Here is a 23,181-nt window from a genome sequence, read left to right as displayed (position 1 = left end):
CACATACAAAAAATTCATGCAAAATGTACTTTTCAAGTCTTTTTCCTCATGAGCAAATGTAACCAATGTCATAGATTGCCTCCTCCAAGACACAGGGTTTCCCCCTTGCCTATGAAACCTGATGCAGAACCAATTGAGTAACAAAAAAATCACCAGGTTTCTATTAAGCAGGCATGCAGGACCCAATTAAACCTATTCAGCACTGCCTGTTTCCCCCCACCCCCAGCAGCCTAACCTCTCCCATGAGATAAAATTTAAGATCTGCAGGCCCAGATGTAATTCACTGCAGACTGGCTAACTCCTAGCATGTGTTGACTGCTGAGCTGTTCCCCCTTTGAGCAAGAATGAATGCTGCAGCACCAAAGAAATCCTTGCTTTAATTCAGTGGAGTATAGGATATTTTCACAAAAAGCCTTTTCAATATTCAGGGATGGTGAACTGATTGTGAAAGGACCAGATCCAGCCCCTACAGGCCCCATTTCCAAATTTTAAACTGAAATAGAGTAAACAATTTCATGTGTAAGGAAAAGAAAGAAGCTTTTACTAAAAGTGAAATTCTCCCAACAGACGCCACATTTCCCATGCTCTTCACTTCTTACCTGGGCTTGACAAACAGACTAAGGCATTCCCTTCATGCGTATCAGTAACAGTGCATTACTTAGAAGGGGTTTTGAAGGACCAAATGTTCCAGTGCATTAAATGTTTTGCCAGCCAGGGATATTATTATTATTATTATTATGAACAATCCCCCATTGCAGACTCCGGTCCCAACTATATTCAAAACATTCACAGCTGCAAAAGCAACAAGAACATGCCAATTGTCCTATTTATAGTGCAAGCTTTTAAAGGGTGTTCCTCTTTGACATGGAATTTCTATAGCAAGCAGCATCTTGGAGAACAGTGTACATTTGGCATTTTGTGTTGTGTGTTGATGGAAAGCGCTATCTAAGCTGAAATGGTAAAAGCTGAACCCACAACAGCTTATGGGAATCCAATCTCCAGAAAAAGAAAACTCTATGAAGACAAACACTTAGGCTTTCTGTCATTTTAATTTGTGAGCCACAATTCCCAGAGTTTTCTGGGAAGAGAGACTGATTGTTAAAACGCTCTGGGAATTGTAGGCCTGTGAAGGAAAAAACTCTCAGCACTCATAACAAACGAAAGCTCCCAGGATTATTTGGAGGAAGTCATGACTATTTAAGGCGGTATGATACCGCTTTAAATATGTAGTGCAGATGGAACCGAAGTTCTTGTGAATGCTGTGTTCTATTTATTTACAAACTGTGATGGCCTTTGACTTAGAACAAAGAGTTTCTATATATGGTTCTCTTCTCGTAAGTGGTACATACGGGTGAGAAGGCAATGAATTATTTGCAAGGCTGCAGAAAGTGGATAGGTCTAGATCAGTTGTCTTCAACCTTTTCAAAACCAGGGCCCACCTTTAACCCAAACATGCATTTGGGAACCCACTCCTTAATTGTCTACAATGTATTTGTATGGTGGCAATGCTGCTGTCTTAGGTTTGACTGAGACCCAAGAGTGGGTCCCAACTCACCTGTTGAAGACCTCTTGTCTCTCTTCTTGTTTTTCTACAAATGCTTTTTTAAACTGTGCAATTGGAAGCGAGCCCACCAACATGCTTTGAATATGCAAAACACCCTCAAAATATATTTTTTTAAAAGAGCCAAACTTTTCCTCTTTTTTTGAAGGAAGAGGCAAACAGCCATAATGTGTTGAAATAGACTGCAGCCAATTTTCATACAGTATTCATAATTACTTTATTACACTGTGCACAGGTAATCAGCCTCCAAATGATCCAATAACCTTGGCTTGCTCATAACTCCCCTGCGCTAGGCTTCACAGGCGAGGGAAGAGAAAACCGAGCAAAACACAGTATGTTTTGACTACTTATAAAAGCAAGTTCTCTAGGGAATGCACTGCCAGATTTAAAGAGAGGGATTTTCCCTCGACTGCTCAAGGCTTACAGTCTCCTACATTCTCCCTCAATCATTTCCTTTGCACTGTCTTGATACTGCCTTGTAACATAACCACCTGCTGTGGGCATTCATGCTTGCTAAAAAAATATATTAAAAAACGAGCAATCACAGAAATCATCATGCTGTGGGTAAATATAAAATCAGGAGTTCTTGCATCCAACCTGAGATTTCAAGAAGGAAGAAAATAATCTTTTTCCTCCTGCACTCGCAAGAGAAGAAAATTGAATTAGAATTACACATTGATCTTGATGGGGGGCATCTTTAGAGTATCAGTTGGCTCAACTCAAAGCAAATAAATGACTGTAGGACAGGGACTTCCAAAGGTTGCTGGATTTGCTGGACACTTCAATACATCATCATTTGCACTCCACAGTAATTAATGCTAAACAACAACACACCCCTCCACTCTATACCCAATCCCCAATAACGACTCGCTGGAATTCACAGCCACAGATGGAGCAGAAAGCAATTAAGACAAATTCATGAAAGGATGGGCTTATCAAGGGCTATGATAGCAAAATGGAGCCCCCGTGTTCAGGTGGTGGTACAGACAATAAACAGGAGGGAGCTGTTGCCTTCAAGCCCCAAAGGTATGTAACGGAAACAGGATCCTCAGCTAGATGCACTTTTAGTTGGGTCCAGCAGGGCTCCTCCTTTTTCACATTACAATCCCCACTTTATCCATAAGAATGCACTCAAATGCTGGCAGTTGTGCATCCTTTCTAAATCAATTATTGTACTGCCTTAGAGTACACTGGGGCAGTTAAAGCGTAATTGAATCCAGGATAAGTTATCAGCTCTGGGCAAGGGAACCCAAGTGACCAGCTCCTGCAAAAGTGAACTTACATACATGGGCTCAAATTCAGCATGGAAAGCCTAATAGCCTAAGGAAAGTGGGAGGTGAGACATACATCAAATTCTCCAGCCACACCAATTCACCAATGCATACAGTACCTCAAGAGGGATCACAAAATCAAGTGTTCACACCTCAGTGTTAAAGAATCAGTCTTTTTTGGGGGGGTGAGAAAAAGCATGCTGCATACAAGGTCCAATACATCCTCATGGGGTGGGGGACATAACTGCTTTCCTAAGGCACCAGATCCCTAGCAAAGGCTTAAGGAGGATTCCCACAGCCTAAAACTAAGCAAGAAAGGGGTATTCAGCGCCTGAAGAGATTATTCAGCTTCTCCAAATCAGTATTTCCAGTCCATTCAGACCCCAGACTAGGACAGTTTCAAAGTGGATGGTGCAACCACACTTGAAATACAGTTCTGGTCGCCTCTCCTCAAAAGGCATATAGCAGAGTTGAGAAAGGTTCAAAAAAGGGCAGCCGAAATTATGATGGAGTGACTCCCTTATGAGGAAAAGTTACAACTTTGAAGCTTTTTTTTTTTTACTTTAGAGAAGAGGCAAGTAAAATGTGACATTACAGAAATAACTGTGTATGGTGAAGAGAAAGTGGACAGTGAGAAAGTTTCATTCCCTTTCTCAGAACCCAAGAACTTGGTGACACCCAGCGAAGCCGAGTGCTAGAAGATTCAGGACAGATAAAAGAAAAGGCTAATTCACACACAAGGCACAGTTAAATTAGGGGATTTCCTTCTGCAGAAGGCAGTGGTGGCCACCAACTTGGATGGCTTTAAAAGATGAGTAGACAAATTCATAGAGACCCTGAGGGCTATGTTCTACCTCCACTGTCAGAGCAGTATGCCTCTGAATACCAGCTGCTGGGAATCGAAAATGAGAGCATTGTTGCACTCAGGCCTGGCTTGCAGGCTTCCCATTGGCATCTGGTTGGCCACCAAGTACAGGATGCTGAACCAGATGGGCCACTGAGCTGATCCTACAGGCTCTTCTTATGTTATGTTCAAAAGCAGCCATTGCTGTGACACTGTGAGACATGGAAGTGCTACTGCATATGGGCCAGTGGGCACAAACCATGGGCAATAAGGCAATAAGGCACATGTGGGACCTGGATTGTGCCCATCTCCTGCAAGGTAACAAGAAAAACCTAAAATCTTTCAGAATAAAGACAGCCATCCTTTGAAGCAGCTCAACCTTAAAGCAAAACTTTCAGGCCTTTCATGTTCAGCTTTGGTAGAAGAGTGTGTCTAGACTTTGGAGGGGGGAGGAAAGAGGGCACAGCAGCAACCATGTCTAACTTCTAGGAATTAAGACTGCAACGCAGCCAAGTCTGGCACAGAACCTTAGGTTGTTGCACCTAAATTATAACCATTTTCACAGAAGAAGCTAATCACAATGAATCATTCCTGGGAAAATTTGCACTCTTACTTCCCCCTCGAGGAAGTGTGCAGTCATGCTGCTAATGTAGAATTTACAGCTCTCATTTCCCCCATACTTTTGCGAATGGTGGGAAGAGAAAAGATTCTCTCCCTGCTGTCAGATGAGAAGTTGTCCTTAATAATAGAAACAAACACAAACCCATGGTGTTTCAGGGAAGCTTTTATGCAAGAACTGAGACCTTATCTTGGCAAGAGCAAAAGAAAAATAGATTTATATCAGCCATTCACACCTTTCCCTGACACTATGAGTCCCTGCAGTACATCACAAGGTCAAAATTAAAAGGGGGGGGGGAGAACACTTATCTCACCTGCCAGGAAAAACATTTGTAAAGTGAAAATATATGACTCTTGGGAACAGGATGGATAAAATTCTATACCTGCATTGTAATGCTGTTTCAACCCATTTCCAGCATACCCTCCTGGTAAACTGAGAATTCTCTCCCATAGCAATGTAACAAACCTTCAACCCCAAAAAAACACCAAAAAAAAACTAACGCAGACATCTTTCTGGGTCCTGGAAATCATGGTTTGCAAAGTGGGAATCAGCCTCATGAAACATGCACTTGCCCCCACACCCATCTTGTAAACCAGAGACTGCAACCCTGATATGAAGTGAGTCTGTAAACTATGGCTTATAAGGGAACCTTGTTTGCATTGGTACATGCATATCCTGAAGCCAAAGTTAATGTTGGGAAGGGGAAAGGAGCTCACCTCCAATTGTCAGGCAGTCAAAATATAGCGCTTTTCTTTTGTGGTCAAATGATTTTGCATATACCATATTTTTCCATGTATAAGACTAGGTTTTTTTTTCTTAAAAATAATGTCAAAAATTAGGGGGCATCTTATACATGGATATATCTCCCCTCATTTTCTTAAATCTGAGTCCCCTTATACAGTAATCTTTGTGATCTTTACAACAAAAAGACAAGACAAGCCTTTACTGTACCCACATTACACATGGGGAGGCTGAGACTGAGGCAGTGGCTTATCTGTAACTATACCTTCTCTCCCTCCCCACAGAGGTATCATACCTGAGCTGAAAACTGAACTGAGGACTTAAAGGTTCTTGCCTTTAAATCATTTCTAAACATTTAATTTTGGCTCTCTACTAACACTCTTTTCCCCATGCTTTTAGTACCTGAATCTTGACAGCTTGCACCACAAAAACCAGGTGTGAAAGTGACTATACAGGCTCGACAGCCATTTTGCAGCATGATTACTAAATATGCATATCACAAATTATCCTCTGGCTCATTTTCATAGTTGACAAGATAGCCGTCTGCCCAGGCATTGCACCATAGATGGGAATCTGTTTTAAATTCTTGCCAGGGTTTGCAACCAGGATATGGCCTGAGGACGACACTATTATTAGCCAGCATTTTTACATTATCACTAAATAACCTGATGGGGAGAGAGTGAAGACACCTGTCAACAAGGCAGAAGGCACCCTCAGGAGGCATTTCGCTTGAAGTCTGCTTGTCAAACATGCAGTAGTTATTTACTGCGTTCGAGGGGAAAGCGGGTATACAAAGAGCTGACTGCAAGCTTACATTTTACCAGCAAGGGTCCAAGTGCATGGCTGATCAACTGCAGGCTTGTGATTGCCCTAGAAATACTGAACTCTCCCTTCTTCATGCTTCACTGCTCCACATTCTTTTAAATATTTTTATAATCAAGGAGTCAAAATGTTGGCCCCTGCCTAACATGCAGAGCAGCATAAGCCACACATGAACAGGAAAGGTCCACCCACAATATAGCTCAACAGTAGAGCACACATGCATCACATACAGCAGGCCCCTAGATCAATTGTTGGTATCTCCAGTTAAAAGGCTGAGGAAGCAGGGGATGGATGCAAAGACTCTTGTCTGAGACCCTGGGGAGCTGCTGCCCATCAGAATAAAAAGCCCTGGGGTAGGTAGACAAATAAATTCAACCTGCTATAAGACAGCTTCTTCCTATGTGTCTAACTACAACTGCAACCATCTCACGCAACTTTCTGCAAGTTTCACTCCATGTCCAAGAGACGGACCTATTAGGATGAATGGAGCGCTGCAACACCAACCTCAGCCAGCTCCTATCTACTTGCCTTCTTAAATGCAACCAGTCCTCAGGGTTGTCAATTTCCTCCACTTTATATAGAACACCGCAAGGAGAAAGATGGGGAGCAAAGTAGCAATAGCTGGCACTTTCTGTCATTCACTCTGCCTTGTGATGGCTTTGCTTGCCTTCTGCATCCAATGAGTCTCATACCCGTTACCACAGTAAGGCAACACCTGCCCTGAGATTAAGCAACAGGAGCTGTACCCAGCAAAAGCCCTATAGGAGTAGCCTATGTTATAGTTCTTAATCTGACTCACTTCCCTGCATTGCTAAATGGCTCCATTCCCCACACAGACACAAATCCTATTTCCTACACCAACGTAGGGTAGGAAGGGTGAGATAGACAAAACTTTCTGCTCCTCATAGTGAGGTTTTCTTCAAGCCATTCATTATTTCTCTGAAGAACTGCCCTACTGTAACATTCACCTGCCTCTCCTACTGTATGGCTTACTACCAATTAATCAGGTCTCCAGTCAAGGCACCCTATTAGCTGTATGTACAAACAAATTTCATGCATGCTGAGCCTTGCAGGTTTGGCCAGTTGCTCAACAATCTCTTCCACAGCATACATGCCTTCATCGCACCACTGACTGAGGTGCTTCCAGAATATGCAAAAGGGCAGCAACATTTGCTGCTGGTTGAGGCATATTGCTGAACCAACAATATAAAAGAGAGGAATATTAGAAGCAATTGAGTCCTGACCCAAAGTGAAGCGACTGGAAGCAGTGCCTGATGCTGCATCATTGCTGAAGGTAAGCAGGTGCAGAACTAATCAGTCTTTCCAATGAGAGGCCCTCTGAGGTTCCACACAAGAACAGGATACCATTATTTTTTTTAAAAAAAAACCAACAACACACACTCGTATTGTGGATTTTGTGTTTGCATCATTTTAAAAAATCAAAATAAAAGGTTCATCAGAAACACCATTTAAGAGCAGAAAGCTACTGTCACACCTACATCCCAAGTCACCCTCACCCCCCTCATCTGCTTATACCCTGCATGGTATCTCTTTGCTAGCCTCTTCACAATGTCACTGATGTTTCGTTTAAAATACCTTTTCAGAATCTAGGATGAGGCATAAACTGGCATAGATCCGTATTTCATTTCATTCTCCCAATATGTTCAGCTAATAGGCTATCAATGGCTTTTCACCATGTGGCCAAGACAATGCTGAATACCACCTCCCTCTTACCTTTCCTATGAGCTTTCCCAGAGTCAACTGGCTGGGAAATGAGTGCAAGACTAGACAGCCCTAAGGCAATAACTATGGAATCGCAGGGGTGGAGGTGGGCCTTCACTGCTCAGAAGCAATTTGCACCCAAGCTTTCCACAAGCAAATTCCTATCCACTATATCACACCGGTTTCATTTCACTCTATGGTGTACTCAGTGGGTTTTACCCAATGCTAGTCCTACTCAGAACAGGCCCACTGAAATTAATGAACATGACTAACTTGCACCCATGAATATTAACCAGTCTCCTCTGAGTAAGACTCAGTTGGCTACAACCCAATAGAAAGGCGTGTGTCAACAGGCTGTCCCACAATTTAGGCTTCCAGACCCAGATATCCTAGACTTAAAAAATAAATAAACCCTGATGTGCCCTGGGCAGCTGTGCTTCTCGGGGCCTTGACAACTGCTCAAGTATGCATCTCTGAACAACAGACCCGGGCTACTGGAAGACACATCCTTACCCCTGAACTGTTTCTATGCCAGCTGGTTATTATAAGAATGACTGTTTAAGAATTGGTGGCAGAGGTTGTTGGGTTTTTCTCCTCTTCCCTCCTTGTCCCGTTCCCCTTGTGTGTGTGTTTTTGGTTCGTTTCAGATTGTAAACCTGCAAGCTGGGACTGAATGTAAGCCACTCTGGGAGCCTTTCTGGCTAAAAATAAGGGTTAAAAATCCTCTAAATAAATAAATGCTGGCTTCCTAGGCATTGACCAGGTGGCTAGAACAGCACTAAACATGACTATGCAAACAGGTTTACCAAGGGGGGGCGGGATAGAGATATTTCCTGTCCTTCACCACCATCTCTCTGCCAAACCAAAGGAGCTTTTAAGAAAATCACACAAAATGAGCCATTAGTTACCAACAGCAGGAAACAAAAGCCTGTCTAGCGCCCATCACATGAATTAAAAAGGGGGGGGGGGAGAAAAGGAAGTGTCAGCAAACTCCACCAAGCAATTCCAGGCAACCTCCAGTGTATGGTACACTACACTACCAAAGAGTCAATGCATTCTGACATAACAGCTGTACGCATTGTTACATTAATTAAAATAAAAAGGCTAACCCACATCCCAGGCAAGCGATTCGCTGAACCCTGCCAGCATTTCCTCAAAAAAATGATGTATAAATTTAAGGAGCAAGTGGACTGGTTATAACCAATACAACAGTAGACTGGAGGGGTTAGGGAAGCATGTGAGAAAACAACCGCCTCTGTTTGAATTTTTTTTTTTTAATTCTCTCTCTCTCACACACACACACACATACACACAGGCAGAGAGAGAGAGAGAGAGAGACAGAGACAGAAGCCCCACGCTATAAACTAGGAGAAAGCACACAAAGGAAGTGGCAAGAGGGAGAGATTACGTCAGCCCTCGCCTCAATTCATAAATGTGAACCACAGAACAAGGCAAATTCTAAACGGCCCTCCCTCTCAGGGATCCTGCTTAAAAAGGGGAATGCACACACACAGAGCCAGGGCTTAAAAATATGCTACTAAACAGCACACGCTGATGCATCAACTTTCAGTAGCCACAGGGAGGGGGGTGGAAGAGAGAGAGAAACCCCACAGTGTAATCCTAGTGAATTCTATCCTGCAGCCAGATCAAATAACATTTGAAGAACAGCCCGCCAAGCTCACAGAGGCTGCCCAAGCAGAGTAACAATAAACACTGAAGAATCCTGGATTGAAGACACACACACAGGTCGCAGGGATTTGTTACCAAATAGCACACTCCTAAATTACATGAGGGGAAAGAGAAGAGAGGTGGATCCAAATGGAAATCTCCTAATTCCCTAGCTGCTGTTAAAGATCTTTTCTTTTTATTTTAAAAAAAGGGGAAGAAGATATCTGTGCAGTGTAATTTCTTACTAGGCAACTGGGGCTGTTTTGAAAAGTATGGACTGCCTTTAAACAGCAATTCAGCCCCTACCCCCCCCCCCCGAATTGCAGAGCTGGTTGCAATCCTGGAACTAATTGCCTAGAGATCAATGCCTTTAACACTATAATTATGTCCCCCTCAGTTTCTAAGACTTTCAATCCTGCTTAAATTAACTTCTTTCCCAGAAATGCACAACCAGAAGAATATAGCATTTCTAACCAGACTTTTTTGTCCTCTAAATATTAAAAAGACCAGAAACATGTTAACAACAACAAAAGGATAAACAAGACTTCACAGAGAAACAATCCCTCCAGTTCTCTAGATTCCCTTTCTGCCCATGGGGCTCAGTCCCAGAGCAAGTGGATGGAAGGCTCCTGTCAACTGCCATTTGGGTTCATGTATCATTAAAAAATCCCACATGGCTGAAAGGAGGCCATCCAATCACACATACGCACAGCACCCCATGTAGGGCAAAGCCACATGCCCTCCAGAGAAGCTGAAAACAAAATCCCAATTGTACTGAACAAAAGCAGAGCTGGTTTCTGTCTCGGGAAACAAGAAGTGGTTGAGCGGGTCTCCCTGTCACATCAACTGAGAACAAAGTTGAGTCAATATTATAAAAAGGGCCTTTTAGACTGAGCTGGGCACCAATTAAAAAAAAACATAAAAGGCATTCCAGTACACACTTCTGCTACACTCCAGCAAGTAGAGTGAAAGATCCCCCTCTACCCCCCTCCAATAAAACAAGAAAACCTGCACTGCAAACTTCTCTTGGATTTTTTTAAAACAACAAAAAAGCTTAGCAAGCTTTTGAAGTTCCACCTAGCTTAGTACAACCTTTTGTTGTTGTTGCTAAACTTGTGTGGGAACAGAAATGAGCAGAAGTAAAAAAAAACAAAAAGACTCATTTTAAAATCCCCTGACAAAAAAAGGGGGGGACTTGTAACCTTAAAGTGTTCTGGAACAGTGCCCTGGGCCAATAATAGCTAACACAATACCTACCAAGCAGATCCAAGTTTCCTTGAAATTATTTTCTCTCCCCTCCTCCTCCCGCATTTCTAAGCTATTACAAATTAAGTGGAAGGAGTCAAGTGTTTTATCTACCCAGCTGGTGATATGTTTTTGTTGTTGTTTTTCTTAAGTTATTTTTCCCCCTCTCTCAAGGCTGGGGAAATCCGAAGCCACACTCTAGAGGAAACTCAACTTGATTGTGATCTCTCTGTCTCCCATTCACACACAAACACACACCCTTCAATGTAAACATCACTTAGGCAATCCAGGGAGATGACCCCGCGCTTCGGGGTGCGAACCCCAACCTCAAACTGCACATTAAGTTGCATCATCTTCACACAAGGAACCAAAATGTAAGCGAGTCTTGAGGGGGGATTTCCCCCCCCCCAAAAAAAGAAAGACATGTGCGTGCGAGTCAGCCAGACCACCATCCCCACCCGCTTTAGCAAGCCCCCCCCCCCCCCCAGGTCAGGCGGCACACACTGGCTCACTCACCCCAGCCAGCCTTGGACTTTCCGCTCGGCAAAGAACAACAAGGAGGAGGAGAATTCCTGGAGATGCGGGGCCAAGGCAACCAGCCTGCAATCACAGCAGCTGTTTCAGTCTGACCCCGGCGGACCTCGAGCTGCTTCTCCAGGGCACGCAGGAAAGGAAGAGGGGGCTGCTGCTGCTGCTGCTACTGCGTTCAATCCCACATGCAATGCCCATGGAGGAGGGAGGGGGGAGGAAGAGGAAGGAAGGAGGAGGAGGAGAGGGGAAGAGAGAAAGAAAAGAAGGGGGCCAGAGGAGAAAGAGAGAGAGAGAGAGATGCACTTGGCGAACAAAAGGAGGCCCCCGCTTCACTGCAGCGCCGCTGCTGGGCCAGGCAGTGGTGCGGGCGAGAAGAGGAGCAGCAGCAACGGCGGCATTGCCCGGGCCGGAGAAGGATCCCGACTGGAGGAAGCGGCTGCGGCGGCAGCTCCCTGCCTCGGCGCGGCGGGCTGCGCTCCCCGGGCCCCTCCGCGGCACATCCACCAGCCGCCCTGCTTAGCTGCCGCTCCTCGGTCGCAGCCACCTCCACATGCCTCTGTGTGACCCAGTCGCTTTTGCTTTCAACCCAGACACCAGGAGAGGGAGAGAGAAGCACAGCCTCCCAAAGACAACAAGCGGCGGCGCGCGGGAAAACCCGGAGCGGAATCCAGCAGCCTGGCGCTGCCTCCCGACCGGGCTCAGTGCAAAACGGCGGGCGGGCGGGCGGCCCGGCGGGGGCCACCGACGCGGAGCCAGCCAGCCCCCCGGCTCCGTGCTGACCAGGGCCAGTAGGATGCCTGGGCTCACGGGCTGCTCGACATCCTCGCCAATGTTGGGCGATGCGAGCGAGCGCGCACAGCTCCTGCCTCCCTTCCTAGATTTCTCTCCCCCCGCCCCAATCCGAGCCGGAACAGGGAGAAGCTGGCTGGGTGATTGATGGCGGCTCTTTAATAGCGTGGTCAGCTAGAAAATGCATCTGCAAGCAAGATATTAAAGAGGCAAAGCATCCCCGCGAGTGATCTGCCGCTGCTCACATCCGAGCGCGAGCGAGATGCAGCAGCAGCCCAGGAATATTAATGCAAAAGCAACCTTCTTCCTTCTCTCTCCCCCCCCCCCTCAACCTTCCTGCTTCGGTTCTCACAAATGCAGATCAAACACTCACACGGCGTGGAGGAGACGCAGATCAAAAAACAGAGAGGTGGAGGAACATTTAAAACGGCGGGGGCGGAGGGAGAAAAGAAAACGGGACAAATAACGCTGAGGATGGGAAAGGCAAATAATGCCAATTTAGTGGCACATTAGAGGCATCATGGCTACACAGAAGGATTGGGTTGCAGTTGATTCAACCAGTAAGCCATTTTGTTAAAATCCACCTACACCACCGGCCCCCTTTTTGCACGGGAGAATAAATATCCATCTGTCAGAGGACGCTCCCTTTTAACATTACGTTGGAGAAGAACTACACCTAATGCAATGTGAGATGTACTAATGCAGGTGCACCCACACACCCCATGCCAGCTTTGTTTTCAAACAAAACATGGCACTGCACGGGAACAAAAAACCTTTCAACCACCCCTCCCAAACTCATTAATGCAATGATTAGGAAGTAATAAATACAATGATGGTTTTGCCCCTCGCCAAATAATAGCTGCGTCCACAAACAAAATGCATTCCCCACACTGCAATGCACAGGTAACCAGAAAATGGAGGATTTGTGGACCACCACCAGCAGCACTTTGGGAATAGATAATTTAAAAACTCTGTCCTCTTTTCTTTTATTGCGGTTTTTAGCTTCAGCTGTTTAATGCTACCTCAGTACTGTTTTTTAAATCCATGAAAGGAGGTTAAAAAGGGTGTCATGATCACTTTTACAAAGGGTCATTTCAAATGCCAAACCTGTTCAGAAAAGGCTCATTGAAATTAATGCCCATGAGCAAGTTTGGTCAACAAATTTCACTGGGTATTCTCTGAGGAAAACTTAACTTTGAAGTCCCCCCCACCAACTCCAAGTAATTTTCTGATTCTGCACACTAAATGTCATGTAAACATTGTGTTCCATAACCATAAATAACGATAATCTAAAACTCATCTTTGCATTTATTCCCCAGGTTTAGAATTCCCATAAGGATACACCAAGAGGATGGGAAGGAAGAGAACATGCCATTGAATTCCACCCAAAATGCCCAGACAGCTGGTAGGTATTTAGCCTAGGAATCCAGGTTTCACATTTATTGCTTATTATTGATTGTATATTTATTGCTTTAGCAGCTGGCATTTTATTTAGACTGCTGTACTCTCAAGGCCTTTGCTAGATTTTTTTTTTCTTTTAAAGGTCTGTACTTGAAGCTTTAATCTATTCTGCACCAGCGACAAGCAGCTGCCTAAACCGCCAACCCAGCTAATGAAGTATAACACCCTTTGCCACCCCGAAAGGCCGCCCTGTGATCAATACACTCAGAAAGGCAGCTTGTACTGCAAGCTCTGCTCCCTTGAAAGATCAGCGCCGCACATTAGCTTCTCAATGGGAGCCCATCAGAGGGGAATGTGCTCAGTGAAAATAAGCTTCATAACCAAGAGGCTCAGTGATGGAACTGCACTGGCCAGAGCCAAAAAAAATCAATCCCAGAGTCAAGTGACAAAAGCCGACATTTCATTTAGCCCCTCTTCCAATTTTTTAATCAAGTGTGGCCTGCCACACAGCAAGCCACAGGAAGGACAGATTGCTCCAGCCATGGCTTGATGTAGTGTTTACCTCCCAGCGATTCCAGGAGAATTCTCTCCCCGTCTTACACATATTCAGGCTATGTGAAAAAATGTGTCGTCAATCACCAGCATCATCATAAGTCTGCATGGCAGAAAACGGGCTGGTATGAATGAGAAAGCCTTCTGTAGTTGTACTCAGAAACGTGTATATTTCGCCTGCAATGAATCTCAGTCTTAACCATTTCTACATAGGCACACACACATACCTCTAAGACTCTAGCATGCCTTAGTCCAGCCTTCTTCATTATGAGAAAAAAGACGGGTTGATGTGAGCCAAACAATTGAGGTGGAAATAGAAATGCTGAAGCTACTATTGCAAGGCGGGGGGGGGGGACCTTTGCTGGACTCACTCTCATCAGCCCCAGCTACCATGGCGAGGGATGATGAGAGCTGTAATCCAACAACTTTGAAAGGGCCACCAGTTCCCTATCCCTGCACTAAGGAATGACCTTTATTAAGTGTGACAATGGCTCATCAAATGTCACAGTCACATGGCAATATAGCACCTCACCCCCTTTAGGAGAATCTTGAAAAATGTGGGGCATGTCAGGAGGTGGTGAGTTTGTGCTCTCCCTATTTGCCTACAATAAGGTAAAGAATTCAGATAATTCCTTAGGGGCCTGGATCCACCCCCAAACTGTGCTCTCATTTCCTGAGAGAGACTACAGAATAAAAGGGGACAGCTTTTAACAAAGGATACTCTACTCAGCTATCTCCGGTCAGGAACACCAACCCTGCCACCCGTCCGTCTGTAGGTGTCTCCATATTAATACTAGCTTCCCTGAAATGCTTGGAACTATTATTGACATTTCCAGTAACAACTAAACTGGACCAAACACTTCAGCCAGAAGAGGCGAATGCTACATTTACTGGATCCCTTTCTGATACAGAGAACCATGTTGCCTCAAATACCAATACAGGCTTTTCCAGTAGCTACTGCAGCAGTCAAGTTGGTAATCAAGGATCAGTGTGAATGCAGCCCCTTGTGTTATCTTGGTCAAGGCATTTAAGGTGGTCTTTTTGAGAAAAAAAGCTCTCAATTTCTTACAGCGCCTTCATGACTCCCTAATATTACAATGTTCCTTTCCTTCTCTCGGCTCAAGTGTTTGAAACATTGCATAGGTTCTAGAGACACAGTCTAAATAGAGGATGCACAGGGAAGAATGGTGCATTATAAACTTATAGTCTTAAGCAACATTGTATTTCCAATAGAAAAGCAGATAATAAGCTTAGAAGGATGAGAAAGCAGCATACATGACATCTCTAGACAGTCTCACAGAATTGTTTCTTAACAACATTATATTACTAAATCGCACTTCTATGGCCACACTTGAAAAGTGGAATGACTTGCCAAAAGAGGTCCATCTCATTACTTCTCTGATGGCCCTTCTGCTGGTGTTGCATTTGGCCTGTCAAGGTATGAATCTCCCTGATTTGTTATTTGTTCTATTATATCCTCTTTGTTTATTTTATATTTTATTGTGGGCTACAACATACAGATTCAACTGTAGGCTGCCTTAAGAGCAAGGTAAAAAAGAAAAAAAAGGCTTTACTCAACCAACAAACAAAAATTGAAATTTCCTCCCCATGTCAGTTCTAGAAAGAGAAAACAGAACTGTCAGAGGAGATGTAGGATGGTAATAGTGTCAGATCTTGCAAACAGTCTCTCAAGCACTGTATGAAGCACATGCATCAAATCTGACTCAGCAGATTTACACCCTGCATTCCTGCAAATAGCTCAGGATGGCATACATGGTGGTACCACCCAATTTACCTCAACAACAACTGGTGAGGTAGGTTAGGCTGAGAGATCATACATGATGGCCAAAGGTTATCCAGACAACTTCATGCCTGAATAGACAACTGAACACACATTTCAATTCGATAAAGTGTTTTCCTAGTTTGGCATTTTAACTGCTATACAAAACTGCCTCCCTGTAGCACTTAGATGTGAACCCATTACTATTTTAGATTCAGCAACGATGCACATTGACATTTGTACATCTAAGGCTATGTGCACACCATGCATTTAAAGCACTCCCCCCCAAAGAAGCCTGGGAACTGTGGTTTGTTAAGGATCCTGGGAACTGGAGGTCCGAGGTGGGTAAACTACAGTTTCTAGGATTCTTGGAGGAGGGTGTGTGTTTCAAATGTGTAGTGTGTATACACAGCCACAAAAGTCAAAAAGAGGCAAATGAATTAGAAATCCAGTCAATTCTTCAAAGATTTGAACAGATTTCCACTTAAAATTAGTTTAAAATTAAACCAGCTGCAAGCAAGGGCAACCTGACTAAAAAAAGGATCCACATTCCTCAGAGTATCACAGAAGAAATAAATCATAGGAGAAAACATCAACAGACTAAAGTGGTAGATCATATAATAGCTTGGGGTGTTTATGGTTAAACAGCAATACCCCTTAAAACACATGCATGCTTGCATGCACGCTCACACAATCAGCATGACTGCCTGATGCAGAGTAAAGGCCACTCCCAATCCTGAGCAGAAAGAAATCCAGGCCGTGTTTCAGTGCGGCCTCCATTTATCAAAACAACCCTGTCATGTTGAGTACCATTAACAGATAATGAAAGGAGACAAGGGATGCAGTTACAAGCAAAGCACTCAGCCTTGTACAGGCCTAAGCATGCAGCCAAGTGAGCTGACATCTGACTTTATTATAAGCATTATAATTAAATAGAATACCTAGTTTAAGTAACATTAAGGTTGTGACACAAACCAACAAAAGCTGGGGAAATTCAAAGTAAAGCTTTGACACACTGTCATTAACTCCTGCTATTTGTAGGAGAGGAGAGAAAGAGAGAGAAAGTGCATTTTTGAATAAGATAATGTGTGTGTTTGAGAGAGAAAATAACCTAAACAGGTGAACACAGATTGCTTCAACGGCTGAAAAGTCACCTATAACCTTAAATACTCTGTATGCTTGATATGTTTGCTCCCTGGTTTTCAAACCTGGGCTTCCTTGTAAGTTTATCAGGGGTCCCTCAACAAAGAACCTCAGTAAATGGAAGGCAAGCTTCTCTGAAAGACCGCTTGCCTGTGATCAATAGTCTTCGCTTGGGATGTGCAGGTGATGGGAAAGCATTCAGTCTGTTCTAAGGCACATTCTCACAGGTCCACTGACACAATTAGAGTCCTGGTCAGCCTTTCACAAGATTCGAGGCCTGGTCTATACATACCTTATTCTTCTGTGGAAAAACCTCCCTGCAATTAGAAAATACCCTACGAGCTTTCTTTCTACTTTCAGGGAGTATTTTATGGAGAGAGGGGCTCTCTTACATTAAGGGAGCAATCACAAGTATAATCTCCCCACCTGCAATGTGAAGTCCTACTGACACTATCAAGTGGTCTTCTGCCAAGTCAGACCATTGGTCCACCCAGCTCAGCACTGTCCACACTGGTTGAGCTAGGGTATCCCAGGCAGAAGTCTTTCCCAGACTCACCTTGCACCCATCCAAAATTCTATCACCTCATTTCATTGGAAGCATTAGCAGTTCTGGGACTTTGCTGCATGCACTAAGATAGAAAGGATTCCCAGAAAGCAGAACATTTCAAAACCACTGGCATACATAAACACACTGCACCACATCAGTCGGGAACCGGAGGCGGAGCGAGGGCTTGCCAAAAAGCACAGAACAGCCCACAAAAACATTCAATGGTATGCAACCAAGGTGCTACTTTCTGCACAGAGAGCACAGAAATAACTTCTACCTTCTTCCAAGAGCTTTAGTACACCTGAAGAACATTAAATGGATATATACTCCCAATATCTATTGGGTAACAGCCATTCTCAGAAATTCCTTCTGAGAGAATTAGCTCTTATCAAGGCATGCATAAATACTTCACCTAGTAGACAAACTGTGCCAAGAGGAGGAGACAGCTGCTTAAAGGCTACCAGATAAACATACCTCAGCAGGGAAAACTAATTGTAAGAGCACTTTGCCTTATCGGACAGATCACATTAGAAATGCATTATTAAAATTTACTAAGCACTTAAAAGCTGAACAGGTCACTATAGTTGGGGGGGGCGCCCAGAAGGAAATGGAATGGGGGTGAGTGGAGAAAAGAGATCACAGCTTACAACCTCTATGGCCTTCAGAACAAATTTCACACGCTTTGTTTAGCGAACACAATTTGCACTAACTGGAGAAAGTTTGTTAAATCCATTATCAAGAACAATGGAGATGTGATCTTGACAAATGTTGTTAAAAACAGGTTTGATGTGACACTTTGTTGCTGCACGACCTGGAATCTGACCAAGCAAACCTGCTTAACTCATACCAAACAGAGCTTAGGGATTGCCAAAAATCTACCTCCCTACCCCCAGTTAGGTTACATCGCGTTATAACTTTTTATTAATAACTAGGGGCTGCTGCAAATGCGCAATCAGCTCACCAACCCCATCTATCCTACACCTGACTAAACAAGTACAACACAGGCCCCTGCTCACTGTCTTCGCCACTATGGTGAGCTATACTGTATTTATATTTAAATTAAAGCAATTATCTCCAAAATTCAGATCCTGAAGCTAAGGCTCCAATACTTTGGGCCACCTCATGAGAAGAGAAGACTCCCTGGAAAAGACCCTGATGTTGGGAAAGATTGAGGGCACAAGGAGAAGGGGACGACAAAGGACGAGATGGTTGGACAATGTTCTTGAAGGTACTAACATGAGTTTGAACAAACTGCGGGAGGCAGTGGAAGACAGGAGTGCCTGGTGTGAAGAGTCGGACATGACTAAACAACTAAACAACAACATCTCCAAATTTGCACCTATACTTAAAAATTACCATATGCAAATCAGTGTCCTCTTTTTCTGTGGATGCATAAGTAATCACTCTCCTCTCCTCACTCCCACCCCATGGAACCTCAGAAAACTGTCTTACAACTTTTTGGCCACACAAATTTGTAAGGGCATGTGATGTATTATCCGGCTACTTCCCAAGCCCTAAAGTGCACAGATATTTTACATATTGGCAAGTATTATGGGGGATGATATGCCTTTCTAAGCTAAAAGTTTCCCAAGTGCCTTGCAAAAAGAGAATTTTTTAAATAAAAAAAATACCAAAAAAAAATCCTAGACATATTTTCTTGTGAGTAAGCCTCGCTAGACACTATGGAACTTTGCTTCTGAGAAACCACTCCCAGGATTTAGCTATATAGACCTTTTATTGTGAAATCCAACAAGCCAGTTAAAAGATGTTCATTAACGACTTCCCGCTAGAGTTAATACCCCACTCAGCACATGGTTCTGCTGTGGGAAGCCATGACAGTTAAGCCGGTCTGACACAATATGAGGTTGGTACAACAGATGTGGTCTACGTTTGTTCTCCAAAATGTTGGCACCAACAATGTATTTCTTTATCCAGATAAAGTAAGCAACACTCAAAGCTTCTTTACACACATGCACTGCACATTTCTCTCCTTGAAACCTTTTTTCTGCTTTCTTATCAGTAGCCTGCTTCTGCCTCTCGCTGCGTCGAGTCATCTCAATTCTCCTTTTCAGCAGGCTGTACTTTGAAAGCTCAGCAGGTACTGACTGTGGTCTTGTCTTTTTTAATATCTCGCCACCAACTGTCACCACCACCCCGGCACCCACAAGAGAAACTGGCAGTTTTAGAATATTGCATAAGGAAGATTCCACAGGTCACAGCACCAGTAACTTAAAAATAATTTTCACTATTGTTACTAATAATTTCAAAAGGGAAAGGAATTTGTCTCTTCAAATCTCACTTCTAACATGGGATGCTTTGATTCCATCCCAAACTACAACTACAGAGCAAATGATGTATGTTTCCTTTGAGCACTGTCTATGAAAACCATGAAGTTAAAAGTGAGCCTATTTAACCCCAGGATCTTCCAGGGCTGGAAAAGACCCAAACACCTCATCAGTCAGAAGTCTGAAATCTTGGCATTGGCACCTAATAATCCTCCTTGACTCCTCATGCAAAGGGCCAGTGCCAATGTCTAATTTTTTGGCAACTATGGAAAGGAGGTAGGAAGGAAGCTTAAATATTTCCAACCTTGAAATGTTCTATTATTTCTCCATGAATATGCCACCCAAAATCATAGTTAAATATGAAGTACCCAAAATGCATTATTACTTTAATATAAATAGGACTAATCTCCCTCATCATAACCACAGCATTTAAATTGCTGTCTCAAGTGTTCACATAAGTATTCACGGTGTTAATTATTAAATTAATATCAAAAAATCAAAATTTTGATAAACACAAGGACCCCATACAATAGGACAGTATTATTCCCCTCTAATGATGATGATGATGATTTATCACCCACCCTTCATCCCAAGGTCCCATGGCAGGTCACAACAATTTAACATACTACCTTAAAAAACGACCTACCACCACAATAATAGAGTGGGTCCTAAAATCTGCATATCAAGTGTCAAAGGCCAGGGTAAAGAGGTAAAGAGATGCATCTTCAGCACCTAGATGGTGAGCCAAGGTTGAAAGACCAGAGCTTGCTGAATAAAGGTCACCTAGCTAGTTTACAGCCTATAGTTCCTGGTTTGTGGGTTCAGTCTTAGCTACTCCACCTCACTAGCACTGGACCTCACTAGCACCGCACATTAACAAGCCCCTTTATAGGAAATTGGCAAGTGCAAGCAACTTGCCTGCTCAAAAGCAACCTAGCAAGTGACTATTACTACTCCACACACTGAAACAGCAACCATAACAAAAGGGTTTAACTGCTAGAATTCTGACTGGCCTAGTCAGGTGGGGTCATATTACAACACTTCTGAAAGACTTACATTGGCTGCTTATTCGCTTTGGGGCCCAATTCCAGGTGCTGATGCTTATCTTTCAAAGATATAAACAATTTGCAATCCAAATACCTGACAATGCCCCTCTTCCCATGCATTAAGATATTCAAATGAATCCCTTCTACAAGTCCAATTTGTTGGTGGCATGTGGGTTCAACAAAGAATAACTTTTCTCTGGCGACATTCAATTTTGGAATATCCTTTCCAGGGTGGATCAACTGGAACAGACGCTAAAATTGTTTTCTGGCAAGAGGTTTTAAGATAGGTGAGAGGAACCTTTTTCCAGTCAGAGGTCTGCATTCCCTTCTGGGAAACCCTCCAGAGGTCAGATGCAAGTGGGGGCTGGGGCAAGAAGCAAAAGTGGGTGGGGCAATTAATGCAAAGAATACCTTTGCACAATAGACTAGTTTCTACACTTAGCTCTCTCTATCCTCCACCCAGGCAAGCCAGAGGCATTAACAGAGTTCAACGGCACATTACAGTCAAGCAAAAACACTCAAGGTATGATACAGGGCCAGCAAAGTGCATGACCTGGGAAGAGGGGAGAGGCAATGTGCTTTGGGGAGGGTTCTGAGGACTAGATAGAGAAGCTTGGAGGGCACCATTAGGCCCCTGGGCCTGAGGTTCCCTGGCCCTGTTTTAAAACATTTTCATATGCCCAGGCATTTAAAATTGATTTTATGGCTTCTGCTTAATAGTTCCGTAGTTCACTTGCTACTCAAAGTTTTATTGCCAGTATGTGTTATTGGGTTATTACATTGTATTAACACCCTGGCATCAGTTTGGATGAAGGGCAGTTTAGAAGTGTTTAAAATATATAATAAATGAAATAAATACAGAAGCTTAACCTGGTTTAGCGTAATTTCCGAAATGGAAAATCGTAGCTTGCAGCCAGCCAGAACACTAGGAATTAGAAGCCATGGTTTGAAATGGGTTTGCAAATTATGGCTTGGCGTGACGTCTCCCTTGAGGAAACAGTGGCTCTGCTTCCAGAGGCCAGTGCACTGACAGCAGCGGTGACTAGCCTGAAATGTTCCAGATGCTAAGGACTACAAACTGCATCAGCTCCAAGCAGCACAGTCAACAGTCAGGAATGACGAGAGTTGTATTTCATAACACCTGGAGGGCACAATGTTAAGCTACAGCTGAGAATGAATGCTGAGCATTTGGAAAACAAAAACAGAGGAGCTCCAAAATGGTATGATCTGAGCCTGTGTGTGTGTGTGTGTGTGTGTGTGTGTGTGTGAGAGAGAGAGAGAGAGAGAGAGAGAGAGAGAGAGAGAGAGAGAGAAAGGGAGATTTGGTCTAGACTTGGGAGAAAGTAGTGGACCTATCTAACAGCCTGGTAAGATATCCCAGGATCAGAAATAGCCCCTTTCCTTGTCACCTGTGCCAAATAAAAATTGCTTCTAGTTAAAGAGGTAGAAGAGTTTTTGCACATTGGAAGAGAAGGGCAAATAGCAGTGTCAAATATGAGACAAAAAGCTTCATGTCAGCCATATATACTGATGCCAATGAGATGTGCATACACAGATCTGCTCAGCAACTCCCTAAACACAATTTTATTTAAGGTAAACTTAACAAAACACAAACATAAAGAGCTGGAGTGTTCAAGTCACTTAATTTCAAAAAATGGCACCAAGACCTTCAAACAGAACCGAACCTTGCAGACAAATGAAAACATTTAGACACAAACATTTGTCAAGGCAAAATTGTTAATAAATGCTTGTGTAAACTACCATGGAAGGTAGTTTAAGCCAGTGCTTTATTTAGGCTGGCTGTTCTTTTAGCTAGCCTAAATAAAACACCAGCTACTGAAAAAGATGAACTCTTTCTTCCATGGAACCATCCTTCTACAGCTAACATAAAAGGCCGTTCAAAAACGCTGCCATTAGTTAAAATCTTACACAGTGCGAGTGAGTTTAAAACACAGAGGTCAGAAGACCTAAAGCAGATTCTTTCCCTCACATGCACCACAGGCTTTTGCAATGGTCTAAATCAAGCCAATTTTAAACAATAAAAGCCACCCTGCCCTCTCCACTATGCTCTTAAGCGTACGTTAAACGCTTGTGAATGGAAAATATGATACCTCTATCAACAGCCTGCGGTATGTTTAAACTATTATAATGTAAAGCATGCTTATTCTCACAAAAAAGCTAGCGGAAATGACTACCAAATGCTTCCTTTACAATCTCTCCAGAATAGGGCAGATTCTTTTAACTGGGGAGCACAGGGATGTGGGAGGTGGGGGGAGAAGAGATTTTCCTGACATCCTGAATGTTAGCAGACTCTGCGCAAAACAGATGATATCCCTAGGAAAGAAAACTTTTGCTATGAATTCATCATCTTTTATGAGAGGCACACAGCAAAAAGGCAGAAAAACAGTTCTTCACATTTTTAGTGCGCTAATCATTTTTATGTTCGAGAGATTTGTTTTTTTCTTTGTGGGGGGAGGAATCAAGCGGCCTTTTAAAAGGAAAGTGACAATAACCACAGGAAGTGACCGTAGCTATAATAGTCTTTCCCTCAAGAGGGCCTGATAAACTTTTTTTTAAAAAAGAAAAAAGAAAGAACAGAACAGAACAGGAAGTC

The 23,181-nt window shown here is 43.5% G+C and overlaps 1 protein-coding gene across 30 annotated transcripts in view; it reads right to left on the bottom strand.

Annotated features, from left to right (window-relative positions):
* Positions 1–23,181, bottom strand: part of RERE (arginine-glutamic acid dipeptide repeats) — a 340,184-nt gene that overhangs the window by 260,223 nt on the left and 56,780 nt on the right. For 2 of the 30 annotated variants that reach the window (XM_083628425.1, XM_083628431.1), the window contains exon 1: positions 11,010–11,667. The exons of 24 other annotated variants lie outside the window; for them this stretch is intronic. The gene's annotated coding sequence lies outside the window, so the exon portion shown is untranslated. Of the gene's footprint in view, positions 1–11,009; positions 11,668–19,206; positions 19,374–23,181 lie in introns of those variants that run through there. 4 more of the 30 variants (XM_083628426.1, XM_083628445.1, XM_083628444.1 and 1 more) reach the window with 4 other exon arrangements.

This window comes from Podarcis filfolensis, assembly GCF_964270895.1.
Source record: "Podarcis filfolensis genome assembly, chromosome: 8".
NCBI classification, from domain to species: Eukaryota; Metazoa; Chordata; class Lepidosauria; order Squamata; family Lacertidae; genus Podarcis; species Podarcis filfolensis.
This window is presented reverse-complemented; position numbering and strand designations above follow the sequence as displayed.